The following is a 21206-nucleotide window of genomic DNA, read 5'->3' as shown; positions in this document are numbered from 1 at the left end:
TCACAAATATGTAGTTAGTTCACGGAAAAGAAGTTGAAATTGAATTTGTTTTCCATAGGATTGAAAAGATGCTGCTAAAATTAGCCCAGGAAAACACAGTGATCAAAAGGACAAGTTTGAGAAAGGAGAGAAGTAATGAGTTCAAATTTGACATGTCATTTTCAGGTATTCATGGGGCCCATTCAAGTGCATATTTCAGTCAAGAAATATGAATCCCCCTCTGCAAGTCTGAAGATGGGGAGTTGGTTTCTGCAACTGGATATGTGGAAATAATGTTTCAGTATGTGAATGGTAAGTATGGGGAGCTGAAGTCTGAACACTGGAAATCAAATACTGGTGTCTGCCTTGTAGTTATTCAGTGTTGTACATAACCATCCAATTGACAACAAAAACAAACAAACAAACAAAAACACTTCTTAAGTTTCCACTAACGCTTTATCAGTTACATTAACATTTCCAATAATATTCAAGTTTTAAGAAGATACCAAAAAATCACTAATTTTGACTTCTAAGTTGTAATTTTTTCATCTGTAAAAATGCATATGATGACAACTTCACAGTTTGTAACCATTAAACAATATAATGTGTGTAAGTCACTTCGCGATACGTGAATTAAGGGCAGCAGAAGGCTGTCTAGAATGGTATGTTTAGTTTGTTCATTTTTATCAGCTGTGATAAGGAGGCTAGATGTTGGCAGTTTGAGTAGAGAGAGCATCTCAGCTAAAGCTGTTGGGAACTCAGCTCTTTTCATCTTTCTGGTCTGCTGTCTAGAGATCTCTGTATTCTGGCTGTTTCATAATCCCAAATATCCACCAAATCTTGCTGTGTAGGGGATGGGAAAGGAAGGAGGAAAGATAAAATTTGGGTATTTGTTAGTGATATTTAGCCTTTTAGTTGATAAGATAACCTCACAAGACTATCTTATAGGAGAAACTAATGATAAAGCAAAAAAAAATTGACCATAATAAACAAGAATGCAAAAATATGTTTGAAGTTAGACGTATTGTAAACGAACTGAGAAATGACAATGGCAAAGAGAAATTACTGAAGAACAAATCAATTGGGAAGAAAAGAACATAAAGAAAAGAACTACTGGGTGGCGCCTGTGGCTCAGTGAGTAGGGCGCCAGCCCCATATGCCGAGGGTGGCGGGTTCAAACCCAGCCCCGGCCAAACTGCAACAAAAAATAGCTGGGCGTTGTGGCGGGCGCCTGTAGTCCCAGCTGCTTGGGAGGCTGAGGCAAGAGAATCGCGTAAGCCCAAGAGTTAGAGGTTGCTGTGAGCCGTGTGACGCCACGGCACTCTACCCGAGGGCAGTATAGTGAGACTCTGCCTCTACAAAAAAAAAAAAAAAAGAAAAGAAAAGAACTACTAGTTGATTAATAACCTGCAACAATAAATCTCGGTATCCACACAGGGTCAGAAGAGATCAAACTTTCGCTCTTCGCAGATGATATGATTGTATATCTGGAAAATACTAGGGACTCTACTACAAAACTCTTAGAAGTAATCAAGGAATACAGCAGTGTCTCAGGTTACAAAATCAACGTTCATAAATCGGTAGCCTTTATATATACCAACAATAGTCAAGTTGAAAAAACAATGAAGGACTCTATCCCATTCACAGTAGTGCCAAAGAAGATGAAATACTTGGGAGTTTATCTAACAAAGGACGTGAAAGATCTATATAAAGAGAACTATGAAACTCTAAGAAAAGAAATAGCTGAGAATGTTAACAAATGAAAAAATATACCATGCTCATAGTTGGGAAGAATCAACATTGTTAAAATGTCCATACTACCCAAAGCAATATATAATTTCAACGCAATCCCCATTAAAGCTCCACTGTCATACTTTAAAGATCTTGAAAAAACAATACTTCGTTTTATATGGAATCAGAAAAAACCTCGAATAGCCAAGACATTACTCAAAAATAAAAACAAAGCAGGAGGAATCACGCTACCAGACCTCAGACAATACTACAAATCAATAGTGATCAAAACAGCATTGTACTGGCACAAAAACAGAGAAGTAGATGTCTGGAACAGAATAGAGAACCAAGAGATGAATCCAGCTACTTACCGTTATTTAATCTTTGACAAGCAATTAAAAACATTCAGTGGGGAAAAGATTCCCTATTTAACAAATGGTGCTGGGTGAACTGGCTGGCAACCTGTAGAAGACTGAAACTGGACCCACACCTCTCACCATTAACTAAGACAGACTCTCATTGGATTAAAGATTTAAACCTAAGACATGAAACTATAAAAATACTAGAAGAGAGTGCAGGGAAACCCTTGAAGAAATTGGGTTGGGCGAGTTTTTTTATGAGAAGGACCCCCCCGGGCAATTGAAGCTGCTTCAAAAATACACTTTTGGGACTTGATCAAACTAAAAAGCTTCTGCATAGCCAAGAACACAGTAAGTAAAGCAAGCAAACAGCCCTCAGAATGGGAGAAGATATTTGCAGGTTATATCTCCAACAAAGGTTTAATAACCAGAATCCACAGAGAACTCAAACGCATTGGCAAGAAAAGAACAAGGGATCCCATCGCAGGCTGGGCAAGAGATTTGAAGAGAAACTTCTCTGAAGAAGACAGGCGCACGGCCTTCAGACATATGAAAAAATGCTCATCATCTTTAATCATCAGAGAAATGCAAATCAAAACTACTTTGAGATATCATCTAACTCCAGTGAGACCAGCCTATATCACAAAATCGCAAGATCAGAGATGTTGGCGTGGATGTGGAGAAAAGGGAACTGCTGGTGGGAATGCAAATTAATACATTCCTTTTGGAAAGAGATATGGAGAACACTTAGAGATCTAAAAATAGATCTGCCATTCAATCCTGTAATCCCTCTACTGGGCATCTACCCAGAAGACCAAAAATCACACCATAACAAAGATATTTGTACCAGAATGTTTATTGCAGCCCAATTCATAATTGCTAAGTCTTGGAAAAAGCCCAAGTGCCCATCGATCCACGAATGGATTAATAAATTGTGGTATATGTACACTATGGAATATTATGCAGCCTTAAAAAAAGATGGAGACTTTACTTCTTTCATGTTTACATGGATGGAGCTGGAACATATTCTTCTTAGTAAAGTGTCTCAAGAATGGAAGAAAAAGTACCCAATGTACTCACCCTTATTATGAAACTAATGTAGGACCTTCACATGAAAGCTATATCCCACTTATAACCTAAGAATAGGGAGAAAGGGGAAAGGGAGGGGAGGGAGGGGGGAGGTCGGTGGAGGGAGGGGGATTAATGGGATTACACCTGCGGTGCATCTTACAAGGATATAGGTGAATCCTAGTAAATGTGGAATGTAAAGGTCTTAGCTAAATAACTAAGAAAATGCTATGAAAGCTATGCTAACTAGTGTGATGAAAATGTGTCAAACGATCTATGAACCAAGTGTATGGTGCCCCATGATCATATTAATGTACACAGCTATGATTTAATAAAAAAAATAAATAATGTTCTGTAGTTTCTGTTCCCACTTCTCTCTCTCTCTAGTAAGTTCTTTCTCTTTCCATTATCGCTCCTTCATATAATTCCAGCAAAACTATCCTTGTCAAGGTTATTAACGGTGTCTGGAGAACCAACTCAGTTGCTAACTTGAACTCTCAACAATGTTTATTATTAAATGAGCATTATAATTCATACCTATGTCAATATATATCTATGTATTTACACATAGGCAAATACATACAGTTATATATACATATTACAATACATATAGTTAGATTGAATATTGAGCCTCAAACTTAACTTATATATCTTATTTATTTAATATATACAATTGGATGTTTAGTTGACATTTTACATGTAACGTGATATATTCAATTAATCATCCAGTGCTATAGAAAACTTAACCAATACGTTTTTCTTTCTTTTTTTTTTTTTTTGCTAAAAGCATATAGAAATCGTATTAACCTGGATGGAAGTGGAAGACATTATTCATAGTAAAGCATCACAAGAATGGAGAAGCATGAATCCTATGTCCTCAATTTTGATATGAGGACAATTAATGACAATTAAGGTCATTGGGGGGGGAAGGAAAAGCAGAGAGAGTGAAGGAGGGAGGGGGTGGGGCCTTGGTGTGTGCCACACCTTCTGGGGGCAAGACATGATTGCAAGAGGGATTTTGCCTAACAAATGCAATCAGTGTAATCTGGCTTATTGTACCCTCAATGAATTCCCAACAATAAAAAAAATAATAATAATAAATAAATAAATAAAACCTAAGTAAGTAACAGGACCATTATATCAGCCTTAACACTTAGAGGTTGGGTTTTTATGCTCACATTAGTACATAGGATGTGCAACTAAAAAATGTAACCATTTTCTGCCCACATCAAAATATAAAACAAATTATCTCTGTTAAAAAAAAAAAAAAAGAAAACTGACACCGGCCAAGCACTGATATAGAGGCTAGGAGCCAGATTAATCACCACGATGGAAAACCAACCTAATTGCCAAGTGAAACCCTTGGAATACAAAATAGAAATAAATCCCAACTGACTAAAGAGCTCAGAGTGCAGAGGCCCCAGAAAAATCAATCTGATAGGGAAGCTAGCTCAGAAACAAACTTTCAAACCACGAGCAGTAATGATTCAGTCTGAAGGAAGTAAGCAAACATAACAGGAAAAAACCACCCCAGGAACTTAAGCGACAATCTGAGAATGCCACAAAATAATCATAATATCATCAAATGATAAAAGTACTATAAATTATAATAATTTTTTTTATAACATAAAGGGAAGATTTGGAAAAAAGTAGAGATTTTTGAAAAGCCACACAAAGTTCTAGAAATTAAAAAGTCAATGGATGAATGACATGGAAGCATAGATACTATTAAAGAGTAAATTAACTATACAATACATCAAAATTAAATGACATGGATCACAAATAAAAGTCCTTAAAACAGTATGGCACGATGGAAGGATAGCAGACAGATCCTGAGGTCCTACTCTGACCTTCAGCAGTCCATTCTTACGTACTCTATAATAATGTTTTATAGGCCCTCAAGAGCCAACTCTGAAGTGTACTCACTACTTTCACTGATAAGTCTTTGGCTACAGCTCAGACACATGGTCATGTATAAATAAAGAGTAACTGGGAAATTTTCTCTACCATATGTCCAAAAACACGAGGAAATAGATTCAATATGTATGGGCCAATTTTCTGCCAAAAGAACAACCAAATTATAATACTAAGTATAGAGAAATTTTAAATTAAAAGATTGGGAAATTTTATCTATTATAAAAGATTGTGGAAATCTCTCTACCTCCCAAACAAGAGCCAATGGGAAAGGAACATATTCTCTTTTTAAGTATGTGTAATCTTTAAAAAATTACCCATGTATCTCACAAAGGAAGTGTCCACAAATTCCAACCATTTCCACTGAGCAAATTCAAAGAATTATAGTGACATTTATAGTCACAAAACAAAGTAGAGCTGAATTTTTTGAATATAGTTTAAACATGGTCCAGAAGTTTATATGATTTAAATGAAATAGCAATGAAAATCACAAATGAAAGCCCCACACATACACTGTGAAGAAGACAGCTAGCCTGGGCCTTAGAGATCATTGACAGGACTAAATATATTTATAAAAAAATAACAATAGGATGGTGCTTGTGGCTCAAGGAGTAGGGCGCTGGCCCCATATACTAGGGGTGGGGGGATTCAAACCCAGCCTTGGCCAAAAAAAAAAAAAAAAACTGCAAAAAAATAAAAATAAATAAAAATAAAACAGAAATGAGTTAAACTAGCATAATAACTGAGGCAGTGAAACAGAGTAGCTTTTTAAAAACCTGGTAGCACAAAATAAAATGTTTATAAAAATAATAAAAATGGAAAGAATAAAATAGTTCTTTAAAAATTACCTATTACGAGATTGATTAGAAAAAAAGACAGAGGAAAAACTTTTTCTTCAAGCAATTATTTCGATTACTTAAGTGTTACTACATAGTGACTTCAGGTTATTTCCTTTTAGTCAAAGACCCAAATAAAAGGGAAAAGAAAAAGAAAAAAAACAAGATCTCTGAACTGGTAAAACTGAGCCTCGATTGGTGTTCGAATGTACCTGATGTTGCAGACAAAAATTCTGGGGCCTCATCAGACAGAACCCGTTTATTCTGCGTCGTATTTATGTATTGTATGTATTTCCGCAGGTGTAGAGCCTGAGTGTATCTCATTTGCTTCACAGCACAAACGTAAATTAGTTTGTGTAGTGTAGGCCAAAAAAATGTAAAGTGTCTTCAAACTTACATGCTTTATTAAGTTGCATTACTCACCAGTTAATCCTACAAATAATATGGGTATAGCTCTCTAACAGTAGGCAATGCATTTTAATCTTTACAAAACATATCCTGACTCTCTGTGATATTTAAAGGTTACTAAAAGAATTGCAAATATGACAATTAGTCTTACAGCCAAACCATAACCATAAGTAACAAACATAATTTAGTATTCAGGCAGCATTTTGTGTCTCTCGAGAACCCACACATATTAAGTTAAACCATTAACGGTTAGTCACCAAATTGTAGACGGAATCACAAGCTCTTTTTCTATTTTCCATCCCTGCCTGAGGTAGAGAAAGTGAGATAAGTGATTCATACACAGTGGGGAAGGCATTACTCCCACACAGTTTTTCTTAAACCCAAGCACACTTAGCTAAATAATGCTTTATAACTAAAGTCTCCAACAGTCTCTCTACCCACACTCAGCCCTCTGTAATTGCACAAAGTTACAAATGTCCAGGGAATGCTGTTGCTGAAAATGCTTATTTCATCTGATGAATAAGGTTTTTACAAGTCCCATGCAATCCCTTGTATATGACAGTGGTTCTGCACAGAATAAATCCTCCTGATAGATAAAGCTATTGCTTTTGTTCATAATTCAAGAGAAACAATAATTTAAGTAAAATGAATGGACTTGGATATTGAGTCTTGCCGACCCAATGTTCCAACAATTTCTACTTTTATTTATGTAAGAGGAAGAGCAGAGAGGCTAGCATAGCAGGCAATAGGGAAGTGGCCAGGAAGGGGAACAGAAACAGAACCACATTATGTGTTCATAAAAATTAATAGGAAATAATCCAGAGGCTCAGACCACGCTAGACAAAGGAAAGAAAATCCATAGAAGAGAGAAAGAATACAATAATCCAAAAATGAAAATGGATTATTAAAAATATTGATAAAGAAATAGTTAAAAAAATAAATAGACACTCATACACTACTGAAGGAAAATGTAAATTGGCATGACATATTTGGGGGAGCAGATGATTTACCAAAATACATTGAAAGTTCTTAAATCTTTTTTTTAATATCAAGATATATACAAAAATTTTCTGTTCAAAAGTATTTATCCGGCATTATTTCTAATAATAAATATTGGAAATGACCCATATGATTGGGCCTTTATTTAAGGAACTGTAATTAGTTCTTATAATGGGATGTTATAAACCTTTACAATCTGTGGGCCCCTTTGGGGTACAGTTCACAACTACGAGAGGGACTGTACCTAAAAAGCTCTAACTTTGTGACCTGGTTGTTTTTGCACCCTCACAATAGCCTGAAATAAAAAATAAAATGTGTGGGAAGAATGTTGATGAAATAAATATAATGAATCAAATGTAATATGGAGTAAAAAAAGCACAGTGGGAAATTCTATGTGCATAATTATTCTAGTGAGGTGTGTGTATTACCTGCACACACAAACGCACAGTAACAGGTGGACAAGATACCTAAGTAGCCCGAAATGTGGGGCTTTTCATTCTGTCGGGCCTTCCCTAAGACCTCAGACTGAGAGGAACGCATTCTTGGTCTCCACACCTTCTGAACAAGAAGGCACAAGGAAGAGATAAAGTGATGACCATAAAAAAATTAATAAAATGGGGGAGCCCTGCACCCATCGCACCCCCTCAGGGCATGTGAGATGAGGAGTACATGGTCGCAAGCATGACCCTTCCCTGGAATCTCAGAATTTGGGGGAACAGACGTATGGATGTTTGGGGTGATCTGCTCGTGGCCTACAGAGAGGAGCCGAACTTATGTCATTTAAAAACAAACAAACAAACTCCACTCAAAAAACTCAATAGGACAGTTGGATGGACGAAGTGATATCAACAGAAGAGTTCCCCGTGGACAGCACTGTGGGAGGCACCCAGGGACGGAGGGGGAGCAGGCAGTGAGCAGCGCGACGAGGAGAATAAAGGGGTGAAAGAGCCAGTGGCAGTGCCCCGGAAACCTGCAGGGTCCCCATCACCAGAACAACCGTGCAGTCCGCATGACCTGCCCTCCCACCTCCCTCTCTTCCACCCATCAACCCCAGCTCTGAACAGGTGTGGGGGGGGGGAGAGAGAGAGAGAGAGAGAGAGAGAGAGAGAGAGAGAGAGAGAGAGAGAGAAGTGGGAACGAGAGAAGGGCACACACAGCCTCTCCTCCCTGCCTGACGCTCCAGACTGAGGAGAGAAAGCAGCTGTGGACCAGGGAGACACTGAGACTGATCATGGGCAGGACAGGATTTCCTCACCAGTGATAGAGCAGACCATGCCTGACCCCCCCGAAATAACGTCAAAAGCTCTCTGTGCTATTACTAGATTGTAATCAGGAATGAAGGGGGAGGAACTTACAATAGGTGACTCTACAAAGAGGTAGTATAACTGCTTCCCCTGCTTAATTGAAAAGTTCCCAATTGCAACATGTTCATTAACCAAACATTTTAAAACCTAAAGGGTTTATTTCCCCTACAGATATAAGAAGGTGATTTTATTTTCCTTTGTAGATTCCTGTTAATTGTTAAGTATTATAAGAGAACAAAAAATCCAAGATATTTATGTCCAAAGATGCCAGTCTTTCAAAGGGAACCAATACTTTCAAATGATCCAAAGATGTAGGGCAGTATAAAAAAATGGAAAATGTTGGTTGCATTTGACACATACGCCCTCATTAGTGAAAAGAGAGAGATTGAAGACGTTCAGAGCAATGGAATAAGACAGAAGAACATGTATTTCCAAGAATCACATGGTGCCATGTAGGAAAGAAGAAAACTCAGTAAATACAGTGTACAGAGTTGGGAACAGATAAGAGAGGAAGTAAAAGGAAAAACCACATAAGCAAGGAGACAAAAGAAAATTCAAGTAGCGAGATGTGACAGCATAACTTGATAAAGAATGATCAAGGGCCTTCATATCACAGGAGTCATCCCAGGAGTAAACATTTAATCTGTGCTATTATTTATCCTTTGATACACATCCTCAAAAATGTCCTAACCCTTTCCATGCAAATCTAAAACCAACCTGATTTTAATATTTGCTAAAGTAACTTCACTGTCCTCAAGATAGAATGGTACTATGATTTCTCCGTAAATAATACGGAACTATGTTAATGAATAGCGGCAATCAACATTAAAATATCTTCAGTGATCTAATCACAAATATTTTATCCTCAACTATATCATTGGTTTCAACACGGTGTTTCTCAGGTGTTGTATTTTCAAGTTTATGTCTGTTGTCTTGGAATAATTCTCAATAGTGCCCCTTCCATTGTTAAGACTTTCTTGGTTTAGAGACGATAAATAGTATGTTCAGTTTAATTGTGAACCACAGCGAATGCTATCCACACTGCAAGCTTTAATCTTTCCTTCTCTTTATCTCACAGCCTGGGTCATGCTCCACTATACCGGGGGCTTGCATGGTCGTCCTAATCCCTGTGCTGTCGAGCCCCTGTGGATTTGCTCTCAGATCTATCCCTGCCCCTTTCCCACTCTCTGTTCAGACAACAGGGGATCGTGGCAGAAGCCTGGAGGGCAGGTAGAAGGGACAGTCCAGAGCGTTTCTCCTGCTCCTGTCTAGAGCTGCGTCTCTCATGCTGTTTCCCATTTGCTGGGACTCTATGTCTAAGGTGACACCCTTTCCTCTGAGAGGGGGAAGCATCAACAGTAGTTCCCGTTCTCCACAGGGTTTCTGTTCAGGATCTAGCAACAGATACACGCCATTGTCTTCTCCAGCCTGTTAGCTTCCTCCACCACTGCTGATCTACAGGTCACCCAAGAGCAGTCTACTTAGCTCTCCAGCACTCCCACTGCTCGCATTGAATCCCATGCTTGTGGCCTTCAAGCATTGTCTATTAACATTGACTTGACTAGAGCCTAACCGATACACAGAGTATGTTTCAGGAGTGCTTTTCTTTTACTCCTATTCGTATCTCTTAGTATCTACATAAACTTTGGTGGTATTTCAAATAAGGATGTGAAATTTAAAATACAAATTGAAGTGGAAAAGATTAAAAAGGTTTCTTTCTATTGCATTGAACTCAAGCATTCCTAAAAATACTGTGTAATTTTGTATGAATTAAATATCCTCCAAAACGTTGTATTTCCATGGAATATGAAAACATACTGTTCCTTTTGACAGAACACTGGCTCGGGGAACAAGATGAGGGGCTACAGGTATATAAATCGGGTGGGCCTCTCAGCCTTTTTATTTTCTATTCAAATAAAACCTAGATACGAAATCACAAAGCTGAGTTCTTTAACCTAATCTGAGAAAGAGTCTATACAGGGTGGCCATAAAGTTTGCATACAGTTTAAACTAGTGTGCAATTTAAAACTTCACACAGACTTTTTGGCCTCCCTGTATTATTCACAAACTCAGATTGTATCCAGAACATAGGAAGTAGACCCCTATCCACAGCATTAATTAAAATTTAATTCTCTAGATGGACTCCTTATTCAGAAATCAGTATCTATTGTCTAGTGAAATTATCAAAACTATAATACAGGTCAACATTATTGGTGCATTAAAGAGCTCTCATAGAGTCTGGAAATATGAAAGAGTTAATTATGGTGATAAATTACTGATAAGCAATAATAAATAAATCCTTCAATGTGGAATCTTTGAGTTTTATTCCTCTGTTGGTATTTCTCATGAAGGATGCTTTCCTGGGATTGTATCACATTGTGATAGAGGGTATGTGTAACACATGGTCTTATACAGACTGAAAAGCACTAATTTATTGCAATAATTTAAAAGCATAGACTTAATTTCCATTAAACTATGAATTAAATGTTTATTTCTTAAAAAAGTTACAAAATCAATACCATTAGAATTTATTTTGTTGTTTTTATTGTAATTTTGTATTATTTCCAAGAACATTTTTTTCACTTCTTAAAATCTACACCTATAATTATTCCCATTTCAATAATTGCACAATTCTAGTTCTATCCCCAAATCAGACAAGACAAATTATCCAACATTTATTAAATTAACTTTAACCTATAAATAAGAGATGATGTTAATTGTAAATCTAAGAAAAGTTCAATGGAGATATTTCTTCTGAGCTTATTAATTAATGAGAAATATTAATTCCTAGTTAATGAGGATACCTTTAATGACATTACTTTTTTTTTTTCAGATTTTTCACTTCAAATCATTAAAGGTCCTATTATTGCATTGTTATATGTGTAATTGAGAAAAAATCCAATCTATCTTATTACCAGCTTGTAAAATACTAAAATTTGAAAACATTTGCTTGAATTCCTATGTCTGACAAGTCCAGGGTTCTGTGAATTTTATGGTCAGTTCATACAAGGTAAGGAAACTGTCAGGCAGTTTCATCAAACCATTTGGTCCATTAAGACCACACGTAAGCTGCCAACTTACATTTTTTTTTTCTGCGTAATATTGTTTGGCATCTGCACTGATCAAATTAACTGGTCACTTGCCAAATGTCCACTTCACTTTGGCAGATAGATAAGGAATGTGAGAGTGAGAAGATGATTTACTAAATATCCGACACTTTCTAATATCTGAAAAAGTTCATATGTTCACCCAAATCACACTAATTATACTCAAAAAATAGCAATTACCCATCAGGATTCTTCTCAAATGTATACCTTCAGTTATAGAAAAAAATTATGCTTATGAAAATGAAAGTTGAGTAACACAAGCAACCAGATGATAAAAGCATTCATTTTAAAAACACTACCTCATTTATAGTACAAACCTTTATGGTTTGTGATGCTAAGAAATATTTTAATACATTTTAAAATCTATATCCACAAGAAAATTATATATGAGATACATTACTTTATGAAATTAATAAGTATTATTAAAATGTTGCTATAATATCTTACTAGGTTCTTTGAAATTTACTGAATCTTTTTATTGGGTACTATTACCAAGACATTGTTTACTTTTTATGAAATGAAGGAACAGTCTCGAAAAAAATAGCCGATGACTAAAAGATAAAGAGGAAATAAACTGGATTAGTAAAAAAAAAAAAACTGGAAACTATTTTCCAGCCATCCATGTGCAGTACATAGAATTGAAATATAATCACTTAGCCTTTATTTTTAAAATGTTTCCAAATGTAGTAACATTTTCCTTGCAACCAAGGCTGATCCCCATTTCCCTTACTCCTTTGATTTGGTTTCCTTCCTTCCTTTCCTTTCTAGTAAAAACATGAAAACAAACTCAGCTACAGAGTGTAACCACTCTCCTTCCTTGGTCGTCATTCCCTCCTGTATTCCAAGCTACTGCTCTCCCTGGATGCCTGCAACAGCCTCCTTATTGGAATTTATAATCTTGCTCAGCACAAATCAGTTCTCAGCAGCAGGGTGATCCTTGCTCCCTCTGGAACATTAATCAGATGGTCTGTTCACGATTCACCATGCCCCTCCTTTCCCTCCAACACCTTTGTGATGACCTATAAGTTCACAAACAACCTGTCAACTCTGATCTCCTCCTCCCCCACAGTTGGCCACAAAGCCTACCATGCTAGTTCTTAAATGCGTCCAGCCTGCTTTTCTGTCTGGGCTTGGGCTGGTCCTTATTCTGGCCCTGGCCCGGATACACACTGGGCTTATCACCTGACCTGCTACTGGTCTCTGCTTGATGAGACCGAGCCTGCCCATCTGTTAAACCCTGCACACTCTGCTACCTGTGCCCTCCAGCTGGCTCTATTTTATTTCTTTTTATAAAACAAACCAAAAAAGTCACCCATCTCTGGTAGTATACAGTCATGTATAGTATTTTTTAATTCTTTATTAAATCATAACTATGTACATTAATGCATTTACAATGTGCTGATTTGATATACAATGTAGAATGCTTACATCTAACTGATTAACATAACCGTCTCCACGCTTACTTATTAGTTGTGGCAAAAACATACATACTTTATTCTTAATAGTATAGAAATGTATCATTGTATTATGCACATGAGGTTGTATCCCCTCAAAATCCTCCCTCTTCCCAGCCTCCCTTCTCCCCTTCCCTCTCGTTCCTCTCCTCTCCTTCTTTCTGGACTATAGTTATGTTTTACCATTCCTATGAATGTAGAGTTGATTATATACTGATTTCATAGTAGTATTGATTTCATTGGATACTTTTTTTTTTTTTTTTGCCATTCTTGAGATACTTTACTGAGAAGAATATGTTCCAGCTCCATCCAGGCAAACATAAAAGATGTGAAGTCTCCATCTTTTTAACCCCAATTTGTTAATCCCTTCATGGGTAGATGGACACTTGGGCTGCTTCCATGATGTGACAATTATGAACTGGGCTGCAATAAACAATCTGGTACAAATGTCTTTGTTGTAAAATGATTTTTGATCATCTGGGTACATACCTAATAGTGGGATTGCAGGATCAAACAGTAGGTCCACTTTTAGTTCCTTGCGTATTCTCCAAACTTCTTTCCAAAAAGGCTGTATTAGCTTGCATTCCCCCAAGTAGTGTAGAAGTGTTCCCTTCTCTCCATGTCCACGCCAACATCTGGAGTTTTGGCATTTAGTTTTTCTTGACTACCTTTGCTGACACACGAACAAGCCAGGCAAGGGTCTGTACCTGTTTTGTTCACTGATGTATGCAGAAATCTAGAGTGGTTCCAGCCATAACCTGCCCTGTCTAAGCGTGTGTCGTATGAATGAATGGACCTGTTGACAACTGCTGTATCATTCTGTGTTCCATGCAGGAAACTCTAGGTATTCTTAATAAAAGGGATTCAGCACAAGGAATTAGGAGTTCATGAACTATTTATGATTCTGGAGGAGAGGGTTAGATCCTGGATCTCTGAGATGACCCTGGTTGCTGCAGAGTTAGGGGGAAGTAGGGGGAAGTTTAGATAGAACTGGGGATAGAGATGAGGACCCTGAGGATAAGTACTAGGTACTCCGGATGTGCCAAGCCCATCTCAGCCACGGCTGCTTCTTGACCAACAGGCTCCTTTGCCAACTCCAAACGCAAAAGCACAAAGCAAAAGAAAACAACGCAAAAACCCAGATGTCTTACATCTGCATTTAAAGTCTCAGGAGAGTGCCTGAAATAGGTGGACCGTGACCAGCATCCAGACATCATGCTAGAGGGGCTGAGAAGATGGCTCTGTAGGCCTTGCAGCTCCCATCATAAGGAAGGCATCACAGGAAGAGGGTGGAAGGGTAGTTGAACTTGACCGCCTGCAGGAGCCACTACAATGGCTCCATTTCATGTACAGTTGTGCATTCTTAATACAACTATGTCCCCATGAAATAAGCCTTTGCAGATGTCTTTTTAAAGACTACCTGGCTGTCCATCATATAGCTGATCCATTTACAATTCCTCTGCTGAAGGAACTTTCATTTATTCCGTCTTTATCTTTTCTGTATTAAATCACATTCATAAACTCCAAAAAATTCTAATAAATGGTATTTTTTGCATTTTATCCAACTCTATGGGGAATTGTAGTCCCCCATAAAGTTGAGCTAAAAGCACCAGCGTGGCTAGCTGTCTTTTTTTCTTTCTTTATAATTGAATTAGAGAGACTGCCGTTTTGATCTAGAGTTTATCTTTCTCCAGAATTACCGGACATACCCATTTCTATGCTTTTTTCCTTCAGAATATATCAGTAGAAATATCTACTTGATTTGCATTCAAATTACCCCCGAAGAGCAATATGAATGTATTATAACTTTTAATTTATTTATAAAGCATGACTTAAATAGAATGAAGTACAAGAATTCCATCCTTTTTTTTTTTTGAGGCATCATGAAAGAAAGTTTATTGAAAAGGAGAAAGGTAGATTTCCAGAGTAAGAGCAAGAGAGAGGTTACAGAGCAAGATAGACTCATCACAGAGAGCAAATGGGCCTCCATCACCACCAAACAAAAAACTAAGCAACAAGCATTATCTAAATGACAAGGCATTCCATTAAATCTGTGGTCAGCCTATGTTAGGATTTAGGACCCAGGCATACTGCCACAACATGCAAATCAATAAGAAGGCACAATGATTTGAACATATTATTGTTAGACTATGTACAAGTCAAATCTTACCAAAAAGAACACTAAAACTCCACTGCCTATCCTCTCTATTTTTTTTTAATTAAATCATAGTTGTGTACATTAAAGCAATTATGGGGTCCAATGTGCTGGTTTTATATACAATTTGAAATACTTTCATCAAACTGGTTAACATAGCCTTCACCTCATTTTCTTAGTTATTGTGTTAAGACATTTGTATTCTAACTTAGTAGATTTAACTTGTACCCTTGTAAAATGCACCATAGGTGTGATCCTACCAATTTACCTTCCCTCCCCCGATCCTTTCCCCCTCATCTTGTGTGGCTGTAGTTGGGTTACAGCTTTCATATAGAAGTGTGGGTGTTTATAAATTGGTTTCATATTAGGGCTGAGTACATTGGATACTTTTTCTTCCATTCTTGAGATACTTTGCTAAGAAGAATATGTTTCAGCCCCATCCATATAAACATAAAGGAGGTAAAGTCTCCATCTTTTTTTAAGGCTGCATAATATTCCATGGTGTCCATATATCCTTTCTAAATGAAAGCATCCTATTATTTTAAAATGACTCAGAAATCCCACCCCATGTGTACATTCAAAAGAAAGGAAATCAGAATATCAAAAAGATATCTGCACTCCTGTGTTTATTGAAGCACTATTCACAATAGCCAAGATTTGGAATGAATCTAAGTGTGTACCAATGGATGGATGGATAAAAACATTGTGGTACATATATGCAGTGGAATATTATTCATCCATACAAATGAATGAAACCCTGTCATGTGCAACAACATGGGCGGAACGGAGAACATTTAGTGAAATAAGACAAGTACAGAGGACAAATCTCTCATATTCTCACTAACATGTGAGAGCGGAATATTAAAACAGGTGGTCACAGGAAGGGAGAACAATGGTTACCAAAGCCCAGGAAGGGTAACAGGATGGGAGTGGGAGAAATGGGGATGGTTAATGGTTGCAAAAATATAGTTGGAACAAATGAAGTATTTTATAGTGCAATAAAGTGACTAGGTCAAAACTAAATTATGGCATATTTAAAATACCTAAATGAGAGGAATTTGAGTGTTCTTAATACAGAGAAATGATAACTGCTTGATGTGCTGCAGACCCCGGTTACTCTGATTTGATTATTACATATTGTATGCTGTGTTAGAACATCACATGTACCCTATAAATATACTACATGTACAACTGTTGTGTCCCAATAATAACTAAAAATAAAAATTAAAAATATTGATACAGCATATTGCATTTGGGAAATAATGTCAGTACATTCATTAGTTATTTACATGCTGAAGTATGTTCTAAGTTATTAAAACATATGAAGTCGGGCAGCGCCTGTGGCTCAGTCAGTAAGGCGCCGGCCCCATATACCGAGGGTGGCGGGTTCAAACCCTGCTCCGGCCAAACTGCAACAAAAAATAGCCAGGCATTGTGGCGGGCGCCTGTAGTCCCAGCTACTTGGGAGGCTGAGGCAAGAGAATCGCTTAAGCCCAGGAGTTGGAGGTTGTTGTGAGCTGTGTGAGGCCACGGCACTCTACCGAGGGCCATAAAGTGAGACTCTGTCTCTACAAAAAAAAAAAAAAAATATATATTATATATATATGAAGTCATCTAATTCTGCAAGCAACTCTGGCACTATTATATTACAAAAGGAACTAAGGGAAAAATAAAAGGTTCTGAAAGACATGATGCAAGTACATTGAGAAGGTGAAGTTAGAAATTGGGCAGAAAAAATAAAAATAATTAATGCAATTGGATGATGAAGACTTTATAGGTATTTTTAAAGAATAACATAAGAGTAGACAATTCTCTAAGCAAATCATTTCTCCAATGAAACAAAAGACTCAGTTGTTTTCATAAAAAGTAGGTACAAACATTTTTAAATAAATAATTAAGATATAAAGCATGAATAATTATGCTACTTCAAATTTATAGTACTTCTGATTTATTTCTTCCAAAAAACAATGTTACTTATAGTCTTTCTTCTTTTTTTTTTGTAGAGACAGTCTCACTTTATGGCTCTCGGTAGAGTGCCGTGGCCTCACACAGCTCACAGTACTTATAGTCTTTCCATAGGAAGTAAGTGATATCCAAAGAACCTGAAAGGTAAAGAAATCAGTGTGCTTTAAAGATTTACTGCTAATATTGTATCTCTGTTTACTCTTGAAATACAGGCCATTTATGATTTTCATAGCAATAAATATGTAAATACTTCTCATTTGCTAATATATTTTATGGAACTTTTTTCATTCTGACAACTTAAAAGGGACCTAAATTTCCCTTTCTCAAATTCAATAAGGAAAATAACCATGGCTGATGGAGGTACATGATGTAAGTTTTGCTGAGAAGTAATGAAATTATAATTCAAGACTATATAATTTGCTTTTACCAGAATAAATATGTATATGTAATTACAAAATACTCTTGCTCCAGGCAACTAAATGATTTTAAAACCATTGATAATTTGGTCTCTAATACTGTCGCTGATAACATACCTCTGAAATTCTTGATTAAAAATGAGGAGAAGGTCATTCATCAAAAAAAAAATCGTGTAATACAAATTGATAATGCGACAGAAAAAACCCACAGTTTAAAATACAAGAACACTTTTTGTAAATCTATAAAGTTGGAGGAAAAAATAAGCCCCTGAAAAAATAGCACCAAAAAAGCGAATTTTGTGGTGCATATTTTATCCCTATGTCTAATATGTATTATAGTAATTGGGGATACAATTTTTATTTACTGTGCAAACAATTGTTGTTTTGGTGTCCAGTTTGTACTAGGCCTGCTATAGTTATGAGCAGGAGACAGAAACTGAGCTTGGAGAGCTTATGGTTCGCCTACAAGGAATCAGGGAAAAAATGTGAAAATTAAAAAAAAAAAAGTAATATGTTAAGCCAAATAGTTCCAGTGACTTTCCTATTACGAAAAACTTCAAGGAAACTGGGTAAATGCAGCTTTCAGTGCTGGCCTCACAGATATTAAGAAAAATACTCCAGGCATGGGCAGGTGGGGGTGGGAGGGTAAGCAAGGAAAGTATATGATGATAAACACGAACGGGAACCAGCCAGCATGATGGGCTGCAAGTCTGTTCGTTGCAAGGAGAGGAGGTGAGCGTGGGACGTCTGGATTAAGTCTGGGACCTGGATGGACTTGGCCTTGTCCTAGTTCATCACATTAGCAGGCCTAGTTTTCGGTAGAGAAAATGCGCACGCCCTCTAGCGGCAGCCCCCCAAACTTCGGGCCACTAGGTTCTCTACAGGTCACAAGGAACTGCAGTTGACTCACAGTGTGAGATCTGCAGGGAGAATCAAGGACACATGTGTAAGTTGTGTGAATACATATTTCCATCAATACGGGGTAAGAACAGCACATCCATAAAAACACATTACATTTAAAGGTAAATCACCTGTAGAATAGATATAGGATATATTATTTGCCCATTTTTTTCTTTACCTTTTCCTTCATTTATCTGGCTGATTTACAGGAGTTTCCTACGTCAGGACTTTTTCTCACTAACTCTAGATTTACAAATACCTTCTCCCAATCCATGAAGAGTCTTGTAACTTTTACTGAACTGTCCTTCTTCCAACAGAAAACCTTAATTTTTATTCAAATAGACCATTCTTCTCTTTTGATTTTTACTTTCAGTTTTAAGTTTTTGCAAAGTTATAAATATATTTTCCTCCTAGATTTTAAAGCATTACGGTTTTGCTATTCACGTATATACCCGCAATAAATCTGGATTTTATCTTTATATACATACAGTACAACATATTTTTCTCTGCACCATCTATTAATACTAAAGAAAGAATCGTTTCCTTCCCCAATTGAATTGATCACAATCTAAAAAAATACAATGTAATAAATGAATATAAGGGCACATAAATAAAGGACTGAATCAATGTAGCAATGCTTTAGAAGACAAATTCTTTAGATTCTTTTGTGTAATGGGAAATAGGGAGCCATAAATATCTTTGATTTAGGAAAAAACAATTTTAAAAAAGTGTGCCGAGGCCAGTCAGTTGGAATCACTGGAAGCCTGGTCTGCCACAGAGTCTATGCCTGATGAAAATACAGCAAAAGGTTAGGTGATGGGCCTCAGACATATTTACCAGGAAATCAACAACAGGATTTTAGTTTTATTTCCCTGTTTACTTGACTCTAAGCTCCATGAAAGCAATAGTGTTGACCCACTGCTACCTATTCAATGCCTCACACAAGACCTAAACACGAATGATCAATATATAATTATTGAACATTAAGCAGAAAAGTAGAGGGATGAAATCATTATTGTTTGATCAAAAATTCAATCATTTTGTAATATAATCAATCATATGAAATGAGGTTATGATAATAGGAGATAAGTCTTGAGTGTAGAATAAAGAAATATATCCCTGCGCTGAGAAGCAGGTGTCGGGAAAGAGCAATGCTTTCTAGTGAGGATGTTGTATTGACATGTCAGAGAATAACTCAAAACATTCACTGCATGTCCTTCTTGGGAAATTGTAGATACAAGGCTGAGGTGAGTACCAGAGAACCAGACCCAAAATACAGATTTGCAAGTTACCCGGGCACAATAAAGAATTAAATTCAAGAAAGACTCCAGAGAGTAAATGAAGCAATGCTTTACTCACCTTTTAAAACTAAATTAAGGAAACTACAAAACTAAGGAAATATATTGGTGAAAGTTAATTAAAGTAAAATAAACTAAAGCAAACGAGAGGATTGAATATATACTAGAATGTTTAGAAAACATTATAATTCTTACTACGACATTTCTAAATACCAATTTGGTTACTCTTTGGAAAAACATGAACAAATTCTTCTGGATACATTAACACAACTGTCTAAATGAAAGGAATGTTGTATAAGGCATCTACTCCATACATAAAAGTAATACCTGCAGCAAAATGTTCACAGATTATACATCTGATGAGACTTAAGTATGAAGTAAAAGTACTGATTCCCGCGGAGCGTGGGCATGCGAATGGAGGCGCAATTCTATTGTAATCCTCAAACTACTGTGACAGTTGGTATCTAATTGTACCTTTTGGAAAACTTGTATTTTCATAACATCTCTTCAAAATGCCTTTTTAAATAAGCACACACATAAAAAGCAAACACAGAATATTTGATATTTTTTGCAAAGCTGCAATATAATTTTTAGAATGAGAAATAGGATGAATTTCAAAACCTTCTTAGGTATTTCAAATAACAGTATGTTGGCAGGATAGCATGACTGTTTTTACATATATCATAACATTTTACAATAAGTGGTACCCTGCATCCTATAAGTACTGTGCATATTAATATTCATAAAAATATTATTGAAATTATTTTAAACAAAATTTAAGGCTTTGCCTTATGTAGTCCCACTGAGGGACTACATGAACATTTGTCAATGTCTAAGTTAATTTTTTTAATGATTTGGTATAAAAATAATAAATTCCTTCATATGTGAAAGATTCTTCTGAGCAAACAAAATTATGCATTTATCATGAGTGCCTGTGTGTCAATTTATTTAACCTATCCCTTTGAAGTTAATACTCAGAAAATGTTTCCAGAAATCAATTAATACTATGGAAACATTTCTCACTTAAATGACAACTCAAAATAGAAAAACCTAGATGCTCAGTAAAATGTTTATGATATATTTAACTATGGATTGCTGGGGCAGAGACCCAGAAGGAGTTAATTCTTTACATTAGTAGCTGAATTTAATCCTCATACCCACTACAGGAAACTTGGACCTATAACCAACTGTAACTAATGATACATAACAAATTTTTAAATATCCATCTAAATTCTTTGTTTTAATATGTTGCAGTACAAAAGCTTTGAGATACACAAAAATCTAGAAACGTAAAATCTGTACAGATGGAAACT

General features: G+C 36.5%; 1 protein-coding gene across 7 annotated transcripts in view; it reads right to left on the bottom strand.

Moving 5' to 3' along the window:
* The window catches only part of CCDC102B (coiled-coil domain containing 102B), a 189630-nt gene that overhangs the window by 25260 nt on the left and 143164 nt on the right, over window positions 1–21206 (bottom strand). The gene's annotated exons all lie outside the window — the stretch shown is intronic.

The sequence above is a fragment of the Nycticebus coucang genome, chromosome 19 (assembly GCF_027406575.1).
Source record: "Nycticebus coucang isolate mNycCou1 chromosome 19, mNycCou1.pri, whole genome shotgun sequence".
Classification (NCBI taxonomy): Eukaryota; Metazoa; Chordata; class Mammalia; order Primates; family Lorisidae; genus Nycticebus; species Nycticebus coucang.
This window is presented reverse-complemented; position numbering and strand designations above follow the sequence as displayed.